We start from the raw sequence: 27,830 nt of genomic DNA on the forward strand, positions 1-27,830 counted from the left end.
TATATATATATATATACATATCCTGAACATATATAAAATAAGATGGAAACAGAAAAGCTACAAATGCACATTGGTGACCTCCAAGAAAAGGAGTCAATATATTGTCTCTGAATGTCAATATAAACTGAGTGACATTGCATGACAGAGAACAGAGAACAGGCTTGCAGCCATATTTTGAGGAAGCAGCCTAGTATCCAGGCCTTCTCTAGAAGAGCGAAGCATTCGCTCTCCCAGGCCCTGTGGGTGACAGGGAATCTGAAGCACCAGGGTATGTTAAGTTTGGACTGCCCTGGGACATGACTAAAAAACTAATGGAAAAATCAGCAGGCCTCTAGGAAGGTTGACAAAATGATGGAAAAATCCCAGATTTTTAGAGGTTAAAAAAAAAGGTGGGGGAAGGGATGGTTGTTGGTTATATAACACCCAGCCCTCCAAACAATGGAGCGATCATTAAAGAGCCAATAAGAATACATCAGTTCTCCTCCCCATTCGTCCGTTCCACCAGTCTAAGAACAGCTAAGAAGTCAGTTACTACAGAGTGAGGGGCCCTTCAGCTAACCAGGGACTGTGGCTTCTGAGGAGGGAAAACTGCAGCATCCTCAGCTCATTGCATGAAGCTAAACACACAAATCAATCGACAAATATTTTGTGAATTACACTTTTCCAAATTGAACCAACTTTCCTCCCTTCAATCCCATCCAAGACAAATTTATAAACTTGAACTCTATGAGTTTTGTTTTGTGTATTTGTCCCCTCCATTGAATTTATGGCTCTAAGAAAAGGACTTTACTGATGATAGAAATTGGCCAGGGCAACATGTGGAAAATGTAGGCCAGGCCTGATGGAGAGGCGGTAGGGCTACTGCAAACACAGCTGAGGAGATTGGTGAGGAGGTCCTGGATTATCTTTGAAACACGAAAGCTGGAGCAGCGTGATGCCCACATGAAATGATGGCCAAGAGCAAAGGAGACAACACAAAGCCTGAGGAGGGTTCACTGAGCCCATCCAGCACTCTGGCATTCTTGGTTGGGCCAGGAGGATTGAGTGGATACTTCACACAAGTTTCTGCTTTCTGTCAGAGGAGCCAGCATTTCCAGATTCTCACTTGTTCTCTCTGAAGGAAGCATCTGGAACTACTTTCACTTGTCCACCTTAATGCCACCTCTAAAAATCTAGTCCACATGTAAGCAGACACAGCTGCACAGGGGCCTTCTGGGTAGCACCTGGCTCTGTCCCTCTGGCAGTGGGATTTAAGTGCTGGATCTCCTGGAAAGAGCTCACAGCCCAGCTAGAGGAAACTGTCCCACACACCCGAGACACTTGACTTGATCTCCAGTAGAAGGCATTCCATTGTCCTTGGACCCAAAAGATACAAAAGGGAAAGTCAGAACTTTCCTACATTTGCAAAGTTCAGAATTTAAATGAAAAAATAATCAAACTCCCTTATGTTTCTGAGAAGTGAGTAAAAACCCACAGCAAGATGCAGGGTGTGGAGGCAGAAGCAGGTAGGCAGCTCTCTTGGAATCTGCAGGGCAAGCTGAGCCAGCAGCATTTTGAATGCTGGCAAACACCTGCCCATGTTCCACTGTGGCACAACCCAGAACCACCTCATACTAGTTCAAGTGAAATGTAAAACAAGAGTTTCTATTCACTTATATGTAACTCAAGGTTAAGGGCTGTTCAGTTTCCAAGAACCCTTCAAAGGTGTTTCATGTGTCTTTTTCTATCATTCTTCTGAGTTCTCTGAAACCGAATGGCTCATACCAACAACGTCACACAGAATGTAGCTTGAGGTGGCTTTGGTTCAGCAAACCTACAAGCTCCGTCTCCCACTGTTCTCAAAAAGTGATGCAGAGAAGACTGGAGTGTCTGGGACATGCAGGTAAGGCAGTGAGGGACACAAACAAAGACAAGAAATCCCGGGTGACCATCCCATCTTGTGTGAACGCCTCGCTGGGACAAACATTAGTAAATTACAATTCTACAAATCATGTGTGTTGGGTATTGTCATAATCAGAGGAGCATGAGAGAGACAAGAATGGAAACCTGCCTTGTGGTTTGCCAAGGCCCTACACATACACTTTTCTATCACATCCCCATGAAACTCCAGGGGCCTGGAAACATGCTTCAGGGCTCCCATTTTACAAATGAAGAGCCAAGACTCCAAGGGATTAAAGGTTTGGCCTAAAGTTATAGGACAGGATGGGTCAGCCAAGACCAGAAGACAGTTACCTGCCTCTTAAAATCCAAGATCTTCCTGCTCAATACCATTTCAAATGGGAACGGGTCATATAACCAAGAAAACTAGAAGTTCAAAGCTGAGAGAACCTACAAAATATTTTTTAGGTTTTTTCTGGGGGGTGTGGTGGGGTAAGAATCGCATTTGAGATAATTAAACAAAACTATTCCAAGAAATTCTGTGTTTCACACGGCTAGGCCCTAAAAGCATTATTAAAAGCCATTTGCAGCATCCCCTGTATCCTTTTCCTTTCCTAGGACTCCTTTCCATATGAAGCACACAGGTTAATGGCACCCTTGTCTGTTTGACTGGAGTCACCCTGTGCGCATAGATACTATAAGACTAATTAGTTACACAAATATTGGCTGAAATTGTCTCAGAGCAAATAGAAACCAAGAAGTCTTCTGACTTACATGGGGAGGAAAAAGGAGCTATTGTCCAAATGGGAAGAAGATAGGGCTCTGAAGACAAGGAAAAAAGAGACGGACAGAGGGACACGTGCCTTTTTGATCATAATCTGTAGATTCTGATAACACTTTCTCCATTACTCACACTGGGTAAGTCATTTACTCAGCTCATCTCTGAAAGAGGTCTGTTAGCAGGTGATCCCTCTATAGCTTTCATTGGATCTTGGAGTTTTCATGTGGTAATTTGCAGGCATAAACAAAAGTAGACACAATTGTATAATGAGCCCTTATTTAATCTCGCACTCATACACACACACAGGCACACACACACACACACACACACACACACACACACACACACACACACACACAAATATGCAATGAATGCAATGAAACTAATTTAAGAAAACTGTCACTTCATCCAGTAATATTTTATTGTCACAGAGATGTGTCTGAGATAAAGGAGGATTATAAGGTGAAATCTCACAAGAGGCAGACATACTCCAGGCCAAATAAAATAGGGCTTGAAATGACTTTTCCTGGCCCTTACATCAAGGTCTACATTTCATTCACTGGCCTACTTGAACCACAGAACTTCTGTCAAAGCAACACCATTATGATCTGGAAACTGGCACAGTTGGAGCCGAGATGACTTCAAACAGATGGAAAGCAGAGCTCAGACATCCACGTCCTCACGCGGAAGCCTTCAGTGGTTGGTCTTCCTAATGGTTCGAGTTCTCCTGAGCTTTCAACAGTAACTGAGAGCATACAAGGAAAGGCTGGGGATTCAGGCAAGTACCACAAAGGAAAATTCAAAGGAGAGACCATGGTCAAGCTGCCCAGAACAAACCCCACTGTAGGAGAACAACACAAGTAGGAAAATGGCTGTGGCCACGGGAACTGAAAACTCTTGCTATCCATGGGAAGCTGCTATTGGCTTCTAAAAGTACGTACCCAATAATGGGGCTAATCATCTCAGAAGAATGGGAATGGGAATCTCAAAAACAGAGACTACTGCCGAGTCTCATTTATGAATAGCAGAATGGTAACAGAGTTTAAAGGAGCAATGCCTTCTGTCCTGCTCTTGGTCCCAGTAACAGGCACTAGAAACCTGGCAGGCACTTCCACTCCAGGGAACAAGAACCTGAAGTTAATGCAAAGAAGGGAGGTGACAGTCTTTCTGCAGCCCCTGGCTCAGGTTTCATAAACCCAGTGATGTGACAAAATAATAAATAGCTCGGTGCCTTTGCTGGAGTCAACCTAGAGGTCTACACTGGGGTCTACCCATTGCATCATTGTTCCAAACAACAGGACAGCAGGAAGCATGGAATGAACTCCCATTAGAGAACACACAAGTGGGTATATACCCTCCTCTTCTACTCAAACCCCTAACAGGCATCAGCCAGTAAAAAAACAATCCAAAGAAGGGAGAAAGAAGCTGCACAGAAAATCCCCGATTCATCCTCCAGTGACCTAGCTGCCCAAAAATGCAAGCTAGTCTCTGATTACAGCATCTCACTGTACCAATTCACACAGCCACCAGGGAACACATGCTGTTTGGGTACAATGTGCCAACTTGGAGGTAGGTGCCTCTTCATAGAAGGAAGTGGCCCTAGAACAAAAGAGAGGGTCTGTTAAAAGACAGGGCTCCAAGCTGCTCAGAGCTGAGAAAAGACGCCTGCAGGGCTGGCCAGGCACAGTGAACATCTGTAGGAAGTGACCTCAGACTTTTCCCTCCTTCCCTTCACCCACCCCTGCCCCATCCCCCAAAAGGAGTTTTAACACGTTATTACCACTGCAGTCCTCAGGATTTGGTGAGTCACCAGGCTCACACATGGTTCCAATGAGCCCTTGACCATTACATGGTAGGGAAGCAGGAAAAACAAATGAAAGCAGTTGTAATTCGGCAGCGCCAGAGTTCAGACCTGCCAGACAAAAGGGATTGCAGGCATGTTCCCAAATGCGTTCAGGCACCTGACATGCAAAAGCTATTTTAAATCACTGGATTTATTTCTTTCCTAGCCCTTCCACCATCCTCCACCTCAGCAAACATACTGGAAGGCAGAGTAGGACCAAAATCAATTCCAGGTGTTCAAGGAAACCCAGAAAAGCTCTTCCGTTCCAGGATCAGAGCCAGGAAGCAGAACCGCCCCCTGGGTCCTGCAGCTGAATGGTCTTGCTCTGTCCCCTTAGACAGTTGAGTGTCCCACCCAAAACACCAAAGGAAGAAACGTGTGGCTAAAGACGCCCTGCCAGAAGGACTTCGAAAGGTTCCACTTTCTCTAGAATCCTGGGCAAGTGAAGGCCAAAAAAAAAAAAAAAGAAAATGGTGTCAAGACAGAGCTAGCTTTTCTTCCAGGGTGCGTGCTATCTGCTATTATACGACAGGTGTGTGAAACTGCCAAAGCCGAAGGGGGACATAGTAGATGCTCAATAAACTGCAGTACCCTTATTGAATTCTAGCAACTTCTGACAACAAATGTAGATTGTGCTTCTTAACACTTAGAAGGACAGCAAGTGGCAGGAACCTGGCAACCTCCCAGATGTAAACAACTACAAAATTAGAAAAAATTTAAAACTCAGATTCAGATATTTAAATGGAAATTGTTACTGCCTTAACCTATCTCTGTCTCCACCCCTCCAAAGGAACAGAGTAAATTCTTGCTTATTCTGCAGCCTGTAATCTGTCCTGCTAAGGGAACGTCCTTTCTGTAGCCATCATCATCTAAAATCTGTTTGCTAGAACAATACTTCACAGAAATACTTCTTTTGGTTTCTAAAAACTTCCTGTGAAGGCCACCTTAGAATCAATATGGCATAAATGAAAAGTCTAATTTTGCACTCAAAACCCTTTTCTATATATTTAAGATATTCTTAAATGCAAGATAAACTACCTTAGCCATTTATGGGCCTTTAAATAAATGATTCTCTCACAGTATAAACAAAAGTTTTGGGGGTAGGAGTGTAGCTCAATGGCAGAGAACCTACCTTGCAGTGCAAGGCCCTGAGTTCTATTCCCAGCACCATGGGTCAGGGTTCTGCATAAGGACTACCTCAACAGAATCTTCAAGAACAGTGGAAGTCCTTCAGAGTGCTGCTCCTATTCCAGATCATTTCCAACCTAGATGACTATGTTGGAATCTCACCACACAAGGTAGTTCTGTAAGTCCTAAAAGTCCCAGGAGAGTGATTCCTCAGTCATGACAAGCACAGAGCCAGTTTCCACTGGAAGCTTTAGACTGAGCTTAAGCCTGAGCTTTGCACACAGCCATAACTATACACTATTGATTCTTTCTCTGTCTTTCACTTTCTGGCTTTGCAGAGCTGAGGGTGGAAGCCAGGCCTTGCACAAGCTATGCAAGTACTCCTCACCTAAGCAGTACCCTCAGCCCTTAGACTTCTGGCCTTAATACTTCTGAAATTGATCTACCATCAACTGAAATACAGGGTCATACAACTCTCTGTACTAGCATGGATAGGGTAATTTCACTCAAGAAGATGGAAAATGTCTGACACCCTACATCTCATTATCTCAACAAGGGATACTACTGATTTATCGCTTCTGGTTTGTGAATCGGTCTTTAAGGTCTTATCCTCTAACATCCCAAAGAGGCCAAATAATTCGAATAGCCACTTTTAATTAGACTTCTTCCCACCTATAATTGACGTTACTGCTATTTAAACAGAACTTTTCTCAAATGTTTTAGTTTCATCCCAAAACAGCTGACTTTAACACTTCCTCTATTCTACAGGGAACGAAACTGAGGCTCACAAAGGCTACTTCATTGATTTCACTATACTATGATGGCCAATGGGCAGTGATGTAACCAGTCGACACAAAAGGCAGGTATTTCCTCTCTGTGCCTCTTTGCAGTTACCAACAGGGGAAGCAGAAATGACGTGTCACAAGGATGATTCTATTCATTTTGGGTACAGAAAGTTCTTTCTGGAGAAGAACCCACCTCAGTTCCCAAGACTACAGACAGCAGCTGCTACAGAAGGTTCCAGGCACATGGTGCCACTGCACGCCCTTCCACAACCCGCCTGCTCTTGCCTTGGCTCAGGGCCTACTTGGCAAGTACTCCTTGGGGAGTGCTTCACTGGGGGCAAAACAGGCATGAAGAAGAGGGGTCCTGAGAATCCCCAAGAAAGTTGGGCTGGGCGAGGTGGAGGACGAAGCATTTTCTTCATGGGCAAAGTAAAAATCTGGGCAAACAAACGGAGTAAAGCCGGTTTATTTAGGCTGGAAGAGGTAAAGTTTTTCTGCACTTTTGAACTGTTTTCTCAAGGCCTGCCTCTCCCTCCCACGCAGGAAACAAACACAGAGCCAGGCCTCTTCCAGGGAGCACTCAGTGGCTCAAAGCTAGCTTGGGGAAGGGCAGGAGGAAGATGACCTGAGAGAGAGGAGCTGAGGGGCAGGTGGGGCCACCACAGCCAAGGGAAGCAGCCAGGGAAGAAGTGGGAGCTGGGTGGAGAAAGAGTGGAGCAGGAGAGTGGAGAGGAGACAGAGAAGAGGACTGGGCCAGACCAGAGGCAGAAGCCAGGGGGAAGGGGCTAGGAGAGGCAGCCACTTACTCCCAATTAATGATGTTCAAAATGAACCATTTCCCATAAAGTTTGGAAGGAAATTCTCTCCTCATTTTCTTATTTAGATAGTATATAAATATATTTTTAAACCAAAAAAAGGATTATTTTTTTCCAATGGGAAAAAAAAGCCTTGTTTGAGATGAAAGACAGTGTTCAAAACCCTTCAGAGGAAGCTGAAACCCCACGTCTTGGTGCTCCAGAAAGAAAAACAAAGCAGACATTCTTCCTGCGTACTGAGGCTTTTTTATGCAGATGTGTTTTTCTTTTAATAAATAAATCTGGACAGAGAAGGAAAATGCACACACACACATTCACACAGTACCACTGTCTGTATTCAAACTAGGAAAGTCAAGACATAAAAAGAGGCGTGTGTAAGTCCATTCTCCCAGTAGAGGAGACAGAGATGTTCAACGTGATGCCACAGCCCTAACTCAGCAGACTGTCTACACATACAGGACCTAAGCTTCCCAGACTGATGAGGGAAGGAGAGAGGATCAAGGGCAAGGCAGAACCCACGAAAACCATCCTTCCTCTCCCAGAACTCTTCTGACAAGACATTCAGTTGTGACCTGTTCTGTGAGCCTTGGGATTCTGCCTATAATCCACAGTGACTATGAAAACTTGATCATACATATTTCGTTAAAAGCAGCCCTCGTGAGTTACTGTCCAGAGAACCTAGTTCTGCTCGGCAAAGCCACACAGTACAAACCTCATCACTCCTTGTCAAGCAGCTTTGCAACTGCGTTGCTCCTCCCCCTTGTCATCCCACTGCCAGGTTTGGAAACTCCCAGCTTACTGCACTCATTCAAATGGCAGGGTTTTAAGTACCTCCTGATCCACTTAGAATAGTCCCGCATGCCTATGTCCCTAAAGAACGTCATAAGCATTCACAAGTGAACGTTCTACTTCTGAGAACAAGATGACTGCCTTATTCCTTAACTGACCAATAAAGACCAGAACACTAAGAACTATACTGCAAAAGTCCAAACACTGCCAGCCCTTTTCTTTATGAACTCATAGTGAGGTAGTCTCACAACAAAAGACTGAACTTGATTGACCTCAAAGTAGGACACTGCATTTATCCATATCAAATTTCACTGTGTTTGGATCTGTGCTTCCACGTGTAAAAATCATTTTTTATAACATGAATCCATCTCCGCCCACTAGCTAGCCCAGCCTTTGCACCATCTGCAACTTACTAAACATGCTTTCTGTATCTTTCTCTATTCTAAGCCTCTGATGATAAAAATGTTGAAAAGGCAGTGGCCAAGTACCAAGCCCCATACCGTAACACTGGAGACCATGTAGTACTCCAACACCAGCACATTAATCAAGGCTCTGTGGGGACAGTTGCTCAACCCCTTACAAATCCTCTTGGCTCTACTATCAACACATTCACATATCTTTGTCTTGACCACAAATATATCACAGAAGGACTCAGACAAAAGCACTGCTGGCATGAAAATATGAGGCTGTAGGATTCAGCTGATCTATATTGTGGGGTGATTATTCTCCTCAAGCACCAGACAAGTGCAAATGAAAATGACCAGGGTGAGATTCAGACTTTAGCACAATAAGAGAGAGACAGGGAGAAATGGGGGGGTGGGGAGCAGAGCAGGCTGCAGCACCAGAAACAATGGGCAGTCAGAGAACAATGGCTGCAGACAAAGTCTTGGTCTATTTATATCTGCCCCTGTGAGTCCCAGACAGGAGGAACTGGAAGTCTGCCTTGTATGCATAGCTCCAACTGGACCAGAGCTGGGAGGAAGATGAGGTCACCACGGAGCCTGCTGCTCAGGAACGAGCTGCTCTTATGCTCATACAGTTCTTTCTTAGCCTAAAGGGTCTCTTCAGCCAAGGGCAGAACTTGCTTGTCCACTACAGAAACATTACCTCTGAGAAGAGTGATCTAAAGACAGTTAAGACCACTCTACCCTGCTCAGGAAACGGGATGCAAGGGACAAACCAACCAAACAATGGAGGTCAGCTCAATGGCTCCTGAGACAAGTCTTATCAGGTCTGTTCATTATACATGGCTAAGGACACTATAAAAGAGCTATTCTGTGGGAAAGTTCTCTAATTAGTTCTTTGGAGTGGAATAAAAAGACCAACAGATAGGGCTGGAAGTATGGCCCAGTGCTAGAGAACTTGCCCAGCATGTGTGAGCCCTGGGTTCAATCCTGTACCACTGTCAGGAAAAAAAAAACAAACAAAAAATAAAGGCCAAGAGCTGAAGTTCACTCAGATACATAGTAAAGATCTTTTCTTCCCTTTTATTGATTTGTCTTATTTCTAGAATTTCATCTTTTGTTCTAATGTGATTTTTGTATTGTGATAATCAATTTTAATCTTTGCCAATCAATTTACTCTTACATTCTTACTCCTCCTGAAGGCTTACTAAAAAGGCTACCACTGGTCACACTAGCCTGTGATAGTTCAGACTGGACCAAGGAGGAAAGGGTGAGGAAGGGACCCAGCATGAGTTTCTGCAAGATGTCACCCTACTGCATGTCTTTATCATGTGTGTCACCCACTTCTCAGAGCACCAACAGGCAACCAACAACCAGCAACTGCACGCTCTGGATTCAGCGCAAAGGATCTAAGTACAAAGTTAGATTCTCCCAAAGGCAAGAAATTCAGGGCTCAATATAAGTACCCCTGCAGGGTAATGCTTGCTTTCCACTCTTGCCTCTGAGTTTCCACTAGAGAGCTCCTTACCCTTCTGGAAAACTAACACTTGGGTAAACAGAAAAAAAAGCTAAAGAAGAGAATTTTCCTCTTTTTCATTTAAGTAGCTTAGAATACTGAAGAGAGTCTAGCCCTGGTATTTTTACCACGTTGGGAAGGGGCTGGTGGCAAGCACTTCAATATTTTATGATGTAAGAGCTTAAGCACAGAGCAGACAAGGCCTGGGTATTGCTGGAGCCAATGGCCCCAGTGAACAGGTAAAGGATACACTGCATTCCTTCCCCAGGCCTACCCACACACTCTTCATTGACAAGTACATGAAGGAAGATTCCTACTCCTGGTTCAGAAAATCTGAAAGGCACTGTAATAAACCTGAACTACCAAGTTAACTAAGATATTGTACACAAGGCCATAGCTAGCAAACATTTTAGCCATTCAATACAGATGGTGAAGACAAAAACCCAGATGAAGCATTTGACAACCTCACATATACCAAACAATGAATGCCCATGGACCACCTGATCCAGTATTTCAGTCAACCCCTCACCACTTCACTTCTCTCCACCCATTTTTCCTACAGGCAAAACATTCCCTTCTTTCCAAAGGCCCTGCTGACTCATCCCAATGTAATTCAAAAAAGCCACATGGGAGCCACATGGTGGGAGTGGGGAGGAGGCAGAGAGGCACATCTTTATACCCTGAAGCAAGGCTGACATCAGAGAAGATGCAAAAATTCCCACCCAGAGTCTGCTTGGCAAGTGCATGAGACAGCCCTCCTTTCCCTTATCAACCTTTCAAAGACCCCCGCACACCAGTAGAATGCACCACCAGTCAATCAACGGCCCTGCCCCAGACTCAAAATCTGGTGCTTATATGTTCAACATCTCACAGAACAAAGGCCCTACTCAGTTCTGTATGTCCTGCCGTAAGTCCCTAATGAGCCAAAAATCCTACAACTTGAGGCATTAAGTAAGAATTTCAGTCAGTCCCTGCTGAAGATTCCTGGGCTGCTAAGGGGATATTTAAGACCCAGAGAGGTAAGCTATGAGGGAATATGGCTAGTCTCCTATACTATTAGGTTCACTGCTAACCCTATCATCTAGCCTTCTCCATGGCTGGAGCTGCACAACCTAATCTATAATTTGGGTCCTTATATTTCTTCAGCTTTGACCTTTTTTCTGGCCTAGTGTAGTAAACCATTACCCCATGCATTCTGTTGAGTTTGCAACCTTTCCTTTTCTCGTTCCTCTATCCTGCCCTCACTCTGGCTATGTTATGTGTGAAACCTCCTCTGAGCCAAGAAGCAGAAAAGAATTTACAGAATTTGCTATAAAACAACTCCTTGGAGGAATGTTCAGCCGCCTGGCAACCAGAAATAATTATAAAATGAATGGAAAGGAAGCTGCTGGTGGAGGGGTGGCCAAGCTCTGTCACTGGCCAAGGGTCCCACGCTATTCCTGGTACAGAGTTAGAAGGGATTTTGGATGTCATCTACCGCAATTTTTTTTCCCTGATGGGGAAATGAAGTGATCCATGCTTGTCTTAGGTAGCATGGTTACTAATTCTAGACCTTTTGACTCTCTGCCCAGTATTTTTCCCCTCTAAACCACCACTGTTTACTTACTGCTGTGGATTGGGAGGGATAGAGTTTCCTCCAAATCTTTACTACCATGAAGCCCTAGTGCATCATTCTGGATAAACATATTCCTCCTCAAGTTCTTCAGTATCCCAGACAGACAACTATCTAAAGGGCCAATGCATATACACAGGGTATGTCATATTATAGACTCCTGTGCTATCTCTTTCACTACAGCTTACAAGGGTTGAATGACAATGGCCAGAGTATAGACAGTTCTCTCAAGTCAAGGGTTCCTCTTGTGTATCATGAAACAAGCAATCTTTGATGCTCTAATGTTGTTGCCTAACACCACAATGTATGCCAGCTCTAAAATTTGAGGACACCTTTCTTATCAATCCAGAGGCAGTGAAGACAGCAGTTGATTTCAGTGCTCCACAGATCTTTATCTAAAAGCCACTGAAAGGAGAATCAAGAGTCACCACGCCATTTGATGGCTCTCTAACAGAACCATTTCAATCCTGTGGTGTTCAAACAGGGTGACCAAGATGTAGTGATAAGGTCAAGGGGATACAACATTCCCCAGGATACAGTCAGGGACACAGACCTGTAAAGTGAACCTCCATCTAATTAATGAAGCTGTGCATCTCAGCCTGAAGGGCCTGAAGCTTGAGAGCATTATCAGACCTCTCTTCTTAATGCATCTGAGTACGGGGCCTATAGCTTTTTGTTTTTTGGTTTGGTTTGGTTTGGTTTGGTTTGGTTTGATTTGGTCAAGGGGCCTATAGCTTTAAAGAAAGCTATACACACCTCTCGTAGTGGACACCTCTCAGCCTTGCAGGTTTCTTCCTTCTGGGTCCCTCCTAACGGCCCCAAGAACCCAGACTTCAGCATCCTGAGAATTCCACTGCTGCCTCAAAGTCTTGCCCACACAGGCACAGAGCAGACAGCCATGGAAGCTTCTCTTAGCAAGTAAACCCAAGAGGCTGACCCCCGTCACCAGGCAGACCCAGTCTCCAGACCAATGGACGAGACAGACCAATACATGGAGAGCAGAGAAAAAGTGATCAATGAGAAGGGGGCAGCAGCCAAAACCACACTCTCCATCTGCCTGGGTCAAGTGGAAAAGGGAGGCCCGGATACACAGCCCTCACCCAGTGCTTAATAACTGGCTCTGCCTCATCAGGAAGCCATTAGGAAATTGCAGCCACCACAGGCCCAGCTCCCCTGGCTGAACTGTCTGCATGCAGCTGGTAAAAGCGCTCATTACCTCCGCCCAGCCATATTGGGCTCACTCCACAGAGGAGCCTAAGCAAAGTAGCCTGCACAGCAGAACAGAGCTGGACTGCTGGGGAGAGAGCACTGAAAAGCAGGTCCTTTGAGATGAGGAGATGCAAAGCTAGCCCAGGGTGTGTGCTTTGAGCTCTCCTCAGGAACATGTCCCTACTGGACAATATGCCTTTATTCAATGAGCATCCACTGCAGGCTGTAGGTGGACATGAAGTTTCTTTGGAGATGTTGAAAAGAATTTGAAATTAGATACTTGCAATGGTTACACAACTCTGTGAATATATTAAAAGTCACTGGACTGTACTCTTTAAAATGGTGACTTTTGCTATATGAATTCTATCTTAAGAGATAAGAGTGCTACTGACTCACAAAGCAATGGGAATATGTTGGTGACTGAGAGCTATGGACTCTCCACTTGGACTTCCCCTTTTAGAGGGGAAAAAAAAAAAGAAAGAAAACCTACGCTGCCTAAGTACACAAGCAACAGTACACACTCTCTCAACTCCAGAGCGCAGAGTCAAGGCTTCGCAATAAGATCCAGTGTGCTGGCTAGATTCCAGAAGCTTTGGGGGAGAGGACAGTGAAAGAGCCTGCAGATGTCCTGGGGTGGAAAGGGACCAAGGTGACAAGCATGGTGCCAATTACTGAGAGGGGAAGGCAGGGAGGGTCTGGGGCCTCCCACACCCACCTCTGACATGTGGTAATGCTTGAGAAAGCAGCTGGACTGTGCTCTGAGACACTGTGGGAGAAGCTGGGCAAGGTCCACTTCCAGAACAGACACCTAGTGACTTCTGGGAGCACTTATGCAGAGGACCCAGAGGAAAGGCCTCAGACTCTAGGAGACAAAAAAAAATCCCTCTGACTTCCTAACCCAAATAAAGATGCACCCAGCCCTCACTTAAAGCCACATTTGTACTGTTGTAAGATGCTCAGGAGAAGTGTCCCTTACATCCTGGCCCCTGACTCTCACTGGACATTTCTCTCCCAACCCTTAGGGGATGGCAGAAGGGAAGCAGACAGAGCAGGACCTCAGGCAAATCAACAGGGCACAGCATCCCTGATCAGGAATTAAGGAAGGCTCAGTCACAACACAGTGACGACAAAGAATCTTTTCGGGAAATTCTTTTATGAGAGGGATCATGAGTTCTGTCCCCTGGAATGCCCCAAGACAACTCTGATTGGTTCCCTGGCCCTGACTCAGATGGCATAGGGCCCCACCCTTGATGAGTAAATAAAGCGGGGAATGGAGGCAGGGAAGAGGAATGAAGAAGAGAGGGACAGGAATCAGGGGGCAAGGGCTGACTCTGGTTCAGGGAACATATGAGATGAAATTGAGGAGGAAAAGAGAGATAGAGAAAGAGAGAAGGAAGAAATAATTCTCTGAGCCGTATACACTCCTGCTGGGACAGAGGCCTGCCTTGGCAGCAGGCTCATCGTTGCTTTATAATATACCCAATTAGTCACTGGATTAGCAAGTATATTTACACACGCTGGCACACAGCTGTTTAAAGACACATGATCCCCTTTTCTAGGTGCCAAATTCTGGCTATAAATCATCTGCTGCAATCAGCAACTGGTAAAACCCAGAGGTACATGGCTCCTGCAAACTTCAATTGCAAAGCTCTTGGGGAAAGTCTGGAGGATCAGAACAGTCTGATAGGCTATCTATTAGTGGACAGGAGGGAGACACCCAGAAGAAAGGCTGGAAAGTGGGCTGTTTCTGTGTCTTGAGGAGTTTGCCAAGTGGATTAGCTGTTTGTATCTTCACACCTGTACCAGAAATGGCATCCTAGCTCAGAAGGAGCTACCTGACAGACAGGGAAGTCCACCTGCCTCACTGAGTATCTGGTAGTAGTTTTCCTCCTTGAGCCTCACAACCTATGTTACCTCCTAGGAAAGAAAGCATTCTAGAACAAAAAGCACTTCAGCACTGAAAGTCATTTTAGCTCCAATAACATCCATTCTAAGACGCCTCCTTGTTAAGTGGCAAGGGCAGCCTGAAAAATACTGCTTTAGAGCTGGAAACCTGGCCAAAGCCTGAACTCAGGCATGGCAAGCATGCGTGAGAGGGACTGGAAAATAATGTAGCTGGCCACAGGACTGCTCTGGGCTTGCTTGGTTAAGGGGGTGTCAAGTGGAAAATTTTCTGTAACCAGGTTAACAGCAACCACAATTTTAACAACCACTGAAGTAATAACAGCGTCAGCAGCAATGAACATTTATATAGAATTTGGTGGGCTGAGAGATAATGATAATACCATTTCCTGAGACCCTGTGGTGTACAAAAAGTGCTTTACAGGAATTATGTCTAATCCTTGCAATAGCCCTGGAAGTTCTTTATTATTATCTCCATTGTAAGGATCTGAAAAGCAAGGCTTAGGGAAGCTAAGTAATTTGCCTAAGGACAAACTAGTGAGTAACAAAGCAGGATTCAAACCACAGCCCTCTCGTCTTCCTTGACTGAAGAATATTACCATAGCCAACATCCTAAAAGCCACATCGTGTGAACCAAGGACAAAGGTTACTTACTATGGAAAAACCTAAATGAGCCTTTCCTTTTATTTACAAGTGTCATCTGCCAAACAGAAAGACACGGAACTGTAACAGAAGATGGCGGTAAACAACCTGTGGCACAAATAAATCCACCTGACAAACATAAGAACCGCGTACCAATGACTAAATAAGATGAATCACATTTAGACTGTTGGAACAGGAATTTGGGGAAGATCCACAAATACTATGACTGGTCAGTGTAGGAGGGGCCTTGTGTGTATCTTACACCAGCTTTGGTTCACCCAACACCCAGAATCCTTTGGAAGCTCTGAAATTTCTAAGTTCTTCTATCAGTCCATTCATCACAGAAGATTCTGCATCTTTACTCAGAATCAGTCATAATGATTCCCTAGGAGAGGCCTTCAAAAATCCAGAATCAGGCACTTTATTTAAAAAGAAGGAAGAGGAGGAAGAGAAGTTGTCCTGCTGAAACAGAAGTTAACTCTAGGTCCATGATGCAGATGTTGATTTCATTCTCTGTGTGTTTATTTTTCTACAAGCATTCCTGTTACATCAAGTGGCTTCAAGGCCTAGACTTCTAGCCTCCCCACCTGGAAAATTCTCAGGCACTGGTAAAGCTCTCAGTTCATTCCTCAGTTTCCCAGTCTGTAACATGGGGGCCAAAGCAACAATTCCGTATGCAACGAAAGTTTAGTACATTTACTAGCTACCTTTTGTTTTCTATCTTGGTCTTGAAAATGCACAGTGGAAAATACTTAAACTTTTTTTTTTTTAATTTTACCTTCCCTCTTCTACATATCCTTATGGCAAATATTTATGGATGAACTGGGTTATTTTTTCCTAGCCATGATAATAAGGACCCTAGAAGAAAACATACCACACCAAATAACATCCCAGAACTCAGGCTTCCTGTAATATTGACAAAGTTTCTGTCCAGATGGGTGTGTCTAAGTAGGCAGGGCTTTGTAATAAAGATCTACGGGCAAATTTGTGACTTTGAAACTGTGTGGCCCTGAGCAAATTTTTTGAACCTTTCTGAGATTCAACTTCTTATCTGTAAAATTTGGGGTGAAAATAGTAACACTGCAGGGGTATTTAAAGAATATGACTATTTCTGAAAAGCATTTTGTAAAGTACCTGACACATAGTAGGTACACTATAAACATCACACTCACTTCCCTTATTCTTTGTGCCTCAAACACAGCTATGTCGGCACCCAGCAGTTTTGCAGATACTTTACTTCCATTAGGAGACAAGAAAGGGGTAAGACTGAGCTACGTTAAATCAAGGATGCATTTCCTGTACACACACGTGACTCACCTTGGAGAGCTCATATGTATTTGCTGTCACCACTCTGTACTGCATCTCCCACTAATCTAATAACTCTCCTTGTATCATCAATGGCTCCTGCACATTCCAAACATGAACTCATTAACTCTCCAAAGAATGATAGCTCACTCAGAGCAGCCTCCTTCAAGAATGCAGACACTCTGCACAGGTGACAATCAGCTGGAGGCTTGAAGTAAAAATATACTCAGGCATCCTGAGTCTGACATAGGTCACAGAAGGACATGAGATGATCACCTCTTCAGGCTAGGAGACATTTACACTGGGCAAGTAAGATCAAGGATGCTTTGGGCCTGCCCTGAACTCTTCATAAACAAAGGGTCCTAAGCCAGATGTTGACTCTAGTTTAAGGAGGATACTCACTTTGTGGTTGTATTAAGATTTATGAGCTCTAAAATTTTCCTGGCAAGAACTGAGTGCTCGAGACTAAAAAAGTCAAACTAAACCTCTTCTGTTTTTGCTACAATTAGATGTACCATCCCCTCCTTCCCATTCCCACCTCGTCTTGCTCAATCACCCAGAGATACCCAGGACACTGGTGGCTACAAAGGATTTATATCCATTTGCCAAGAAATAGTAGCAAAGCCAAGGAATACTTCTCAGGTCAACAACCTGTCACTTAGTTTTGGAATGCTCTGGCTTCCAGCAAGACCAAAACAAGAAGGGGATGGGTGTGGAGCTGACTTTTATCAAGAACAATACGTTGTATTAGGGATCTGATCCAATATAACTTCTGTGTGTGTATACAAACACGCACGCACAAACGCATGCACACACACAAACATACCCACACACCTGGTGCTGTGGCAAATGCCCTCTATCCTAAATGGAAAGAATAAATAAATCACAGCATAGATATGTAGAAGTAGGTAAACAACCACAACCCTATCTGAGGAACTATTGGCAACCAATGATTGCTGGGAATAGAAGAGTCAGTCTCTTTCAAGTATGTAACTCTTGGTAGGTTAACCAGGCTCCAGTGAATGGACCCATACTGAAGGATATTCAGAGACACAAATTAGACTCTATAGGCCTTATTATATACAAAATGAGTGTGTTAAACTTGGTGGGGGAGGGGGGCTAAGGGGAGGTACAGAAAGGGAAGAGGATCAAAATACTATCAAACTATATTGTATGAAAATCACAAAAATTCAATTAAAAAATTTTTTTAAAAAAGAATAACTCACTCATCTAGGATGTCATTAATTCTTGTATGCCTCTTAGACACAGTTCTTTCCCATTAAATGTACTGTGAGAGTCAAGATTCTATTTGCTTCATTTTCTGGAAGCACACCTGACTGCCTGACTTTCCCTCTACTCATCCAAATGGACCTCACTTGATAGAAACTGAAGGAGAAGACCAAGGCAATGTCCATTACAGTCCAATGTAGGGAAATAGAGATTGAGGAATGCTTTTCTAATCTCTTATGATTACAAGAAAATTATACTGCATTAATTTTTTAATTGGAAGATTTTAAAATGCACTTTTTAAGGTCCAAGGTCCAACCTCTTCCAAAGAGAAACTGAACATGTGTCCAGTAGCCTGTGAATAACACACATTTCATTTTGCTTCTTGACAAGGAACTAGCTTGCCATGCTATTAAAAGTTTTCCCAGTAGCCTAGTACCCTAAGTATCTGTGCCGCTTTCCAGGTCTGATGCCACACAGGTCTGGGCAACCTGCTCAACGTTTCATTGATTCCCACCTGTCTGGGGCCTCACTGTAAACATATATGATACACAGAGGAAAGCCACCTCCAGCAACAGAGAAGAGGGTAGCCCACTGGCATTTCAACCTCATGCCAGTGTCTATTATGATTTTTATGTGGGCGAATATACTAGGTGCTCAGCAAACCAAAGAAATATTTAAGGTGAGTGACTGAATGTGAATGTCTGGGCATCTGACAAGTTCCAGCTTTGGTTCTAACTACACCGAGAGAAGAAGCTGGCATCCTCGTCGTGTACATCCTGTATTAAAGCATTACTGGGAACTCTAATAGGGAAAGTCAAATGCCAAATGGAACATGCTACCAAATTATAATGCAGTATGAAAGCAGACAGCTAAATACGCATGGCAGACCTCAGCATTTCCTCCAAATTCAACATTTAGGCGTTCCAGAAAACCATAGGGTGGCAGACATTGAATTTTAGAGTCGGTAACTGATGGATATGAAAGCTCAGCTTCTTTATGTCCTTGGAGAAGTTTAACCTCACACTTCTTTATCTGTGAAATGGGAATAAATGATGCACTATTATAGAATAGAATAAAAGCAAGAGGGTCTTTGGCACAAACCTAGCATCTGAAAACTGAACAAAACACAACAAGAAAGTAAAGATGAATGGGAATTAGAAGTACAGATAAGCACTTGATAAACTCCATCCTGTTATCAATGGCAATTTCCCTTGTTTTTCCCCCAAAAGTCAACATGTTGAACTTAGACCCTCATTTCTCAAAGAAAAGGTAACTGTGACAGATCTTTCTCAAAATGTAGAAATAACATCAATAAAATGAGATTGTAGATAACAAATGTGCGTAGGCGACACTTGGCTGCAAACACAGCCTTTGAGAGGCAAGAGGGTCAGGGCTCACCACACCCAGTACACAGAGCTTCCTGGATGGCTGGGAAGCCAAAGCAGGTGGCATCTTGTCTGCCCCCAACTCCATCAGGCAAGCTGTGCCCATGGAGGGGTCAGCTGATTGCTGTCCAGGCACCGTTTGTGAACAGTCTCACAAGCAGGCCTGGGCCCTTCCCTCTGTGCAAACAGGCAGCAAGGGCCTTGACTCACTGGGCTTGTCAGGAAGAGGTGCTGAGGTGGCTCACAGCAGAGTACATTCCTGCTACAGGAGGGGACTGTTTCTCAACAGAAGAGAACAACAAGAAGGGGCAGCTTCCATGAACCAAGTCATTACTCAGACCACATGCTCAGCCCTGGGATGCAGCTGGGGTGATTGCTGAACCTACAGGACTCCTAACCTCCGTCTCCCTTGCTATAGCAAGTGGTGCTTAAATGATAACTGCACATGACCTGCATCAATTCCTATTACCTTTCTGTGAATCGCCCTTTAAAGAGGTACTCAAAATTCACCAATGTTGAATCAACAGTACTTAGGGATCTGTCTACCTCGAGTGGCATCTATGCTCTCTCTCACCCTTCACTGCTACCTAAAGTCACAAATGTCAGTGTTAAAGAAACCACACAGGTCATCTTCCCCAGGTAACATAAGAAAATGAGGTCCAGAATAAAAATGATTTCTCAAAGTCACATAAATAGGTGCACAGTCATGGCTCCTGATTCTCTCACTGGTGTTAGGCCCACACAGTGGACCCTCTATTTTACATGTAGTATTTATTTCTAATCTGCTGATAGCATCCCCCCTTATCATTCATGATCACTCCTCCTTGAATTCTGTGCATTTACTAGCATCTGGATGATGTAAGACAATGTATATATAATGTACAGAATTAATCTAAAATGTAGGCAAAGAATAGCAAACAAAAATAAGAATCAGAAGTACAAAAGTCAATCACGTGGGGATTTTTTAACTGTAAATTTTCTGTAATGAATTTTCAGAAGGGTATTTTAAAATCAAACCCTACATGATTTTTTTGAATATGAATGCTGACGATGGGGTACCCTAGCATAAAACATGAATTACACAAAATATCAATAATTTAAGAACAGGTATGTCTGGCATATGGTGGGAGTTCCTAAAGACTTTTAAAAAAGCAATGCCTCTGGCTAGGTATGGTGGTGCAGACCTTTAATACCAGCATTAGGGAGGTAGAGGCAGACAAATCTCTCTGGGTCCAAGGCCAGTCTGCCTGATCTACATAGAGAGTTCCAGAACAGCCAGGGCTACACAGTGAGACTCTGTCACAAAAAAACAAAATAAAACAATTTATCACAAACATCAAGTGGCTAGCCTGGGTTATTTTCCATTCCTACCTTAAAAATATGTACCTGATTGATTCTGTCATGTTCTCTGAGGTTTAACGCCTATTCTGATAAACTGACAAAGAGGTTTTAACAACTAACAGTATGAGTAGGAAGGAAAGTAATGCAAAAAGAAAAGTTCATGCCTCTCATAAGCCTACTCCATAGCACTGCTCTGTCCTGGAACCTCCCTACTTTGAAAGGCAAAAGCCTTCCTGAGATTCCATGAGCTCACTTAGCTCTTGGCATCAAACTTCTTTTTTGACTTTCTACAACCAATATTTTTTCCTTCATGCCTTTCTTTGATTCCTCTCATGCTAGGCTCTATATTAAAAGTAATCCCTTCCTTGTCCTTAGGCCTCCTCCAAATGTCTCCAAGTACTCGTGTTCTCCATAAAAGCATTCTACTTAAGAACAACTGGAAGAGGGGACTCAGAAAACACCAGGAATCCTGGATCCATGAATATGTTCAGAAAGGCAAGTGCTGATGCTCCTGGTACTTTGAGCCATGGAAGCCCCTAGAACGTGAAGAAGACAACATTTGAGTTATCCTGACCAGCCATAAACCATGAGTTTGGAGTGCTCAGAAACAGCATCACAAAGAGCACTCCAGGTCCAAGACTGTCTACCAGCCCCTCTGAGACTATAAGTCCCAGTCAAGTACAATGCTTGGCCCACAGGATGATGTCTCCAGAAGTCCATGAAAGACCACGTCATTCCTCCATTCCCTTTTCGATCACTTCTTTTTATTCTTTCCTTCTTTATTAGTTCTTCTGTGTTCTCTTACTCTTTTCTTGCTCTCCTTCCTTCTTTCTCTACTTTTTAGCTAAAAAGGATGCTGCAGCTGAACACACCTTTCCCCCCAACCCTGCTCCTGAACAACTGAGGGCTTGTGTAGTATTGTTTTTGTTTTCATCCACTTTAAGGAAACAAACAGAAAACCTACTTTTTCCCTTTGTGCTTTTTTATCTCAACAGTATAATAATTCATGTTGGATGAACACTAAAACAAAACAAAAATTCTAATTGTCTTCACTAACATAATGATGCTATTTCCTTCCCCCGACTCAAAAGTTCATTCTTCTCACTCTTATGCCTTCTCTCTTCTCCCTCCCTCCTCCACCCTCCCTCTTTCTCTCCTTCCCTCCCCCTCTCCACATTCAAAAAGCATACAGTTCCTCTGCAGAACCCTGCAAAGCAAACTTAACGGCTTATCACTGCTACCCAAAGCTACCGAGAAGTTTCATGTACTTGACGTGAACTAGTTTGAGGTTATATCTAGGGTGCTAAGAAACACTATGCTTTGCATCAAAAACAAATTTAAAAATATAACTCCTCGTGGTTGAGGGAAACCACGATGAACTTAAATTGTTTCAAATTCTTAATCTGGTCCTCTTTGCCTATTTTGGATGGTCTAAACGCTAAGATGAGCTATCAAGAGAAGATATTTTCAAGAACATATGGTCTAAATTTAGTGTCTAAGTAAGGAGACCCTTGTCTGCTGGGAGAGTCCTAGTTTATGTCTTAGCATCCTGGTGTGATTATTAATGATACTCCTTTATACACTCAAAGTATCCTGTTTGGGTGGTAAAGTTATACAATCCTCCTATCTATACACCTCCATGGATCTAAAATCCAACAGCCTTAAGATTCCCAGAGCATCCCGTGTCTTTAAAAAAAGACAGTGTGGGCAATCTTTTACATCTAGCAGAGACAAGAACAGAAAACTCCAGAAAGAGATCATTGGGAAATGTAGGGACAGTAAGAAGACACATCTGGAGTGCCAAGTGACAGGCTTGAACACAAGCAGGAGCAACAGAGAAGAGCCTAGAAATAGGAACAAGTTGGTCAAATAAATATTAATGGCTTGTACTATAGTATTTTGAATATATTAGAGTTTCCTGCCCTTGAAGTCAGACCTACCACAACCTATACTATAGACCAGTTCCTTTCTACATAAGATTTATAAAGTAATCAGTTAAGAAAAGATAAGTCAAACAAGCACAAAGCTTCAGAAATATCATGAAGTAGAAGCAGCTTACTGGTGCAGTTTGGGAAAAATTAACTGAAGTTTTGAAAATAGGTATCTTTAACTCAACTGGAAAGAATAAAGTATCTATAGGCAGATCATGAGTAAAAATGACAGATTTGAGAACAGCCTTGACCTTTCTAACCCTGAATTAAGAACAGTTTAATATCTATGAGCAGAATACAGATCTAAAATTCTCTAAGTATCAGCAAAAGCTACTAGAGATTCTGTCTGAGCAGAGAAATGGAACCAATGCATCCTGATGGATCCGGTATTTAAAGCATGGGGGTCTGTTCTATTCATATAAAGTTCCTCTCTATGATGGCTGCGTGGCCCAAGGATTACCAAGTATTTGGTGAAACAGCCCCCATAATGTAATGGTAAAGGAACCAATACCTTGACCTTGAATAAGAAGCCAGGAACTGTTTCTCCACTTAGTCCCGTGCTAATGGGGCTGTCCTGCTTTACTCTACAACCATTCCAAGGGGTGTGCCTTGACACAGTGCATGGAATCAAAAGATAAATTTTAGGAGAAAAGATAAAATGTATTTGCTGTGTAAACCAGAAATGTAATTATCCAGTCTCTTTGCAAGTCAGCAAAGTAAACTTCAACTGCCTTCAGCTTGCCAGTCAACATCTCTCATCATCCAGACTTGGAGCAATGGGGTATGCAGCAGCAGCACCAACGATAAAGGATAATCTCCTCCATGGGCAGAATCTGGAGGCCCCGGGGCTTTGTCTTTACATCCCACCTAGAGAGCCTAGAGCACCTGGACATCACCGAAACACAAGAACCCTTCACTTCAGCAACTGAGGCTGGCGTGCCTGGAACTTTTAAGCTACTTCCAAGGGAAACACATAGGGATGGCCAGGTGTCAGTTGTGCAGAATCCCTTTCCCCAAGCTGTCCAAAGCACTCAGATGACAACTGGGATCAGGAGAGTCTTGTAAAGGTGACAGGGAACTCTTGTACTCCCCAAACCTCCAAAGCACCAACCAGCACTGTCTTCTCACACAGACCTGATTGCCAGAGCTCCTGAGAGTAACATGGTGCATTTGCTTTAGGTACAAGAGGCCTGGTGCATCTCAACAGTTTGCAAATTTTGAAAGAATGTACTTCTCTGAATAGCAATTTCTCTATCTGCAAATAATGGAGTAAAAAATACTTTCCCCAGAGTAAGTGTGAAGCAAGTATGCTCCAGTGTGAACACTCTAGACACAAAATGCACACTCAATACAAGTTTCAGAAACGTCCCTACAATTCGTGGACAAGCATCTACCATCAATGTAAAGCCCTAGATTGCCACCACTGCCATGCATTTTCCTTCTGTCTATAAAAATGTCATTTTTGCCATTGGAGTTATCTGTCATACTTTCTGATATGGGGGGGGGGGTTTCCTGGAAAATCTTGGCCCATGCTAAAGAGCTCTTGCTTTTGCAGAAACTGTGGTGGGGCCCAGAGCAAGATGGGCTTAGAGAAGTTGACCACGGGCTGCTTTGTCTCCTAGAGGGAGATGTTCCTACAGGGTGGTCTGGCCTCTTTTAGAGGGGAAAAAAAAAAAGCTACACAGACCAAAAAAAATAAAAAAAAAAAAAAAAAAAAAAAAAAAAAAAAAAAAAAAAAAAAAAAAAAAAAAAAAAAAAAAAAAAAAAAAAAAAAAAAAAAAAACCAAAAAAAATAAAAAAAAAAAAAAAGAATACAGCAACACAAACCGACCAAAAATGTCAGGAATGCAAGCTCTGCCAACCAAGTAAATAAATAAAATGTAAGATACTTTATAATAACTGGACAACATGCATTTCTCAACTTTGCATAATGAAAAAAAACCCTCTGACTTTCCTTCAGTCCTGCAAATGTCCCCATTGTCCTTGGACTTGGCAGATTTCCTGCTCTGGGTATCACTGACAGCCCCTATCACCCAAAGCAACACACCAACCTCTAGACTGCCTGTCAGGCCTCCAGACACTCTGAAATGGGCCTGCTCGCCATGCTTGTTCTCTGGAGCTCACAGCTCTACTGGCATGAGACCTCAATTAAGTAGGTGAAAGCTCTGCCTTCCTTCTCAAACTGATTTGCTGGAGGTATATTAACCAGTCACCAGATTCCTTATCACACCTTTCAGGGTCCTCTGAAAATCCTGCACTGGTCAAGATTTTGTTGCCTTGCTTTCTCGTTAACTATTCAACAAATTCTATTACTGGACCAGCATGGTGTTAAGATCTTGCACATATTCCATTTTCATCTTCACATAAGGATTATTATACTCATTTCTCACATGTAGGAGCTGGATGGAACACAGGGAAGTTAAGTGATTTGACCAAAGTCACACAGTTCACTATGGGGCTGAGCTGGGATTCAAACCCAGCCAGCCTGGCTCCACAGTTCTTGTCTGAACCACAGGGCTATTTAGTCACAGGGCTATTTAGCATGGTAAGAGGGGATCTGGGAACATGGTAAGCAAGTGATCCTAACAGTCCAGAAGCTCTCCTCTTCCTTCTCTGCACTGTGCAGACTAGGAAGGGGTAAAGCTTCTTCCTATCTCTAAGGACAATAAATATCCCCAGGGGGATGTACATCCTCGGCCAGGGTGAGGTAGGAGTTGGGGCTGATCCTTTCAGTCTTATAAATGGACAATTCTTCAGAATGAAAACTCCTGTTCTTCTATGGACTCTGTCCTCACCTTACCAAGAAGGTGGAATAGAGTAGGGAAGGATAGGGGAAATGAAGCAGCTTGGGAATGTGTTGGCCCTGACATTCAGCCTCAGTGGCCTTAGCCTCTACTCAGAAAACCCCACACAAGAAGGAACCAGGAAAAGTGCCAGGCTATGTTTGGCTTTACCTATTTAAGACCTGGGAGAGATGAACCTCACTTTACACTTACAAGAGAAATCCAATTCCAATGTTATTTCAAACTATCTGTTAACTTAATATTTGATGCTGTCAAAATCCTATTAGGCCTCAGCATAGAATCAAAGTGAAGAAAGTTTCCAGAATCAAAGCACATAAAAGTTCTTGGTCAAGGCCTAACCACAGAGAGGCTGGCAAATGTTCCAGGTCTTCTAACTCCAATTTGGACCCCCAGGTTCCTTGCCGCATCTCTTTGCTGCTTGTAAATTTGGGAGGGGGCAGAAGTTCTGATTTAATTGTTGAAATAAGATCATACCCCACATTCATTAATTATCTCCACACACAAGAAACTAAACAATCGAAACCCAAACATTCTGACAAATACTAAAGTTACAGTCCTCAACACAAAGCCATGCTGTGAGCAGTCAGACTTTGAAACACATGTCCTACATGGTCTGATGGGCCAGGCAAATTTCCATTAGCTAAAGCAGGCAGCCCTGTCAGGGCCTCTTTCCAGCTCTGCACCCGTGAGTTCAAGTCTCCAGTGAAATGTCTTTGTTGAGTTTTCAAAGGTTACTAGCAATGTTATCCATGATATGCACACTGAGAAGTTAGACACAGGGATTCCTCTTCAGCCACTGGCTCTGTGAACATTTTTACCTAAGTGACTTAACTTTTCTATGCCTCTAGTTCCCTCTCTGAGGTCCAGGCATAGTACTTAGAAATAAGAAACTACAGTCCAGAAAAAAAAAATGAGCTAAAAATTTGTTATAATAATTAACATCTATTATCAAGTTTCGCTCTTCTTTTGCTTCAATAAAGTATTAGGGGAAAAAAAGTCTCATTACAGTAAATGGCAGAAGACCCCAGATTTCTTAGACCATGTGAAAATTTGTTACTTGTTGCACTGAAAGTCACTGAAAAAACCTGATCAGTGGTTTGAAAACTTTTTTTTTTTTTTGAGAAAGGATTTCATTATATAAAACCAACTGGCCCTAAACAGCTATGTAGGCCAGGTTCATCTGCAACTGCAGTCCTTGAACACCTTTTCTGATCAAGAGGGCCAATGTAAAGATGCTTATTCTAATAAACCCTGACCACAGCATTAGGTCTACTTATCTCTAGTTAACAATGGGACAGCTTAATAAAATTACTTGTTCACAGTTTATTTTTATCAATAACTGAATAGTGTCAAAAGCCTTCAATCTCAAATGTTTATTATTAAATTACCAAGAAACATGTTTTAGCTTTTTACTATGATCTAAAACATGTGTTGCCAGAGGCTCTCATTCACTGCCAGCATGAAAGATCCACTGTAGGTATGTGAACTGACATGACACATATGATGCTGCCCAGATGACCAAATCCCTCTTCTCCCCATAAACACACACAGCACATATAAGCAAGATGTTCTTACAGAAAGGGCCTATCAGTTGGGTCTCTATCTTTGCTATGAATTCTCCTTTCACTTCTATATATGGTTTCAGTTGTAACACACACAACTTCTGGATTCCATGAACACTCAATTGAGACCTTCACCTCTAAACTGCAGCCCTAAGAGCCTGAGATATCTCCCCAGCTCTAGGAAGTAGCATTGCTCTCACTGTCATCATACTGTAAGAAGAAACAAGCCTAGTCTTCCTTGTATAGAGCAATCCTTGGGGTTGGGTTCAATGTCAAGAGACTCTCCCGATGGGGCAGGATCTAAATGTATTAAAATTTTTGGAGGGATGTCAGAATGACAAAACATCATCTTGTCTTGTGTTGAAAGTTTGAGCAGTTAGGAAAGGGTTAAAACAAACAATTCATTATGGCAGAGGCAAAGGACTAGACAGCAGCTAAACTTGTTGATAACCAGACCCAACAGAGGTATATGCTGCTACAGCTGGTTATTTTCAAGAATGCATCATCTCCCTACATATTTCTATATACTTCCACCTCTAAAGTCCCTCATCTCTAGGGGTCACTGACAGTATCCTATCTGAAAGAAAAGCACATTCCCTCTCAAAACTGTGTCAGCTCCAGGGATCCTGAAGAGCTGATTCCATCTGCTTAGCACTAAAATTTCTTTACTCTCCTCTCTTCTTTAAGTCCTTTCAGAATGCTAGACAACACCATGAAACAAGACACTAAGTCACTTCTGGTATTGGGATGCTTTCTTCTAGAAGCTTTGGTGCCAGAGTACAAAACAGGACAGAACAGAATCAAAGTTAGTAGCCTACATGAACAAGACAGAATCAGACTTTACCACAGTTAAGCAGATAATTTCATTTTTCCTCCAACCATCTCACTTTCAACTAGAAAAGAGGAGTTAGACTGCAAAGGGACAGTGCGACAGGGCAGCTCAGGAAGGCAAGACATTATTTGAGAAT

The 27,830-nt window shown here is 43.1% G+C and overlaps 1 protein-coding gene across 2 annotated transcripts in view; it reads right to left on the reverse strand.

The window, feature by feature from the left end:
• The window catches only part of Ets1 (ETS proto-oncogene 1, transcription factor), a 126,633-nt gene that overhangs the window by 33,205 nt on the left and 65,598 nt on the right, over positions 1-27,830 (reverse strand). The gene's annotated exons all lie outside the window — the stretch shown is intronic.

This window comes from Nannospalax galili, unplaced genomic scaffold, assembly GCF_000622305.1.
Source record: "Nannospalax galili isolate Female #2095 unplaced genomic scaffold, S.galili_v1.0 scaffold541, whole genome shotgun sequence".
NCBI classification, from domain to species: Eukaryota; Metazoa; Chordata; class Mammalia; order Rodentia; family Spalacidae; genus Nannospalax; species Nannospalax galili.